Source organism: Propithecus coquereli, unplaced genomic scaffold (assembly GCF_000956105.1).
Source record: "Propithecus coquereli isolate 6110/MARCELLA unplaced genomic scaffold, Pcoq_1.0 Scaffold23, whole genome shotgun sequence".
Lineage (NCBI taxonomy): Eukaryota > Metazoa > Chordata > Mammalia > Primates > Indriidae > Propithecus > Propithecus coquereli.
Window position 1 is genome coordinate 1,454,375 of NW_012147841.1, and position 715 is coordinate 1,455,089.

Sequence of the window (715 nt, forward strand, 5' to 3'; positions counted from 1 at the left end):
ATGGAAACTCTTTTCATTATGAATCTTTTCAGTTCCTTTTAGTCTAAGATGTTACAATTCTTTTAATACACTTCGTGGGTTTTCTATGTACCAAATTATAATAAAATCCATTGGACAAGAAGAAGACATTCATACAGACAAAACAGCACTCACATTTCTTTCAAAGTAAGATCTTCTCTATCTTGAACCTTCTGTGCAAGGCTCCTGAGGTGAAGTCTTTCTTCAAGTTGTTAGAAATTCATTATTTAATCCAGAGGCCTTTTTGTCTAGCTGAACAGGTCTAGAGGTAGCAAATTAAATTTTTCTGGGGCTTAAAAAAGGCATTTACAGATAATTCTTGATCTGAAATTTACACCGAGATCAGTTTTTACCAGCAATGGGCTAGATTTGATCTTTGCTCTGAGCTTATTTTCTACTTTAAGATAACTTTTTTCTTTTCTGTAAAGATTGAGGATGGGGGCCAAGATGGCAGACTAGAAACAGCCCATACTTGCTACTCTCAAGGAGAGGATTAGAAGTTGCAGGTAGAAGTTCACCTACAGATGGACTGTCTCAGAAAGAGCATTGTGAATCATCAGAGAAGTGACACCCAAAGTGAAGGAAAGGGAAGCAGGATGATCTGCGCAGCAAGACTGGAAGGTACCTGGGGGAAGCATCCACATGTGGGGAAGGGTCAAAGGAGAGATCCCTGTGGCTCCGCACTCCCCTAGTGGAC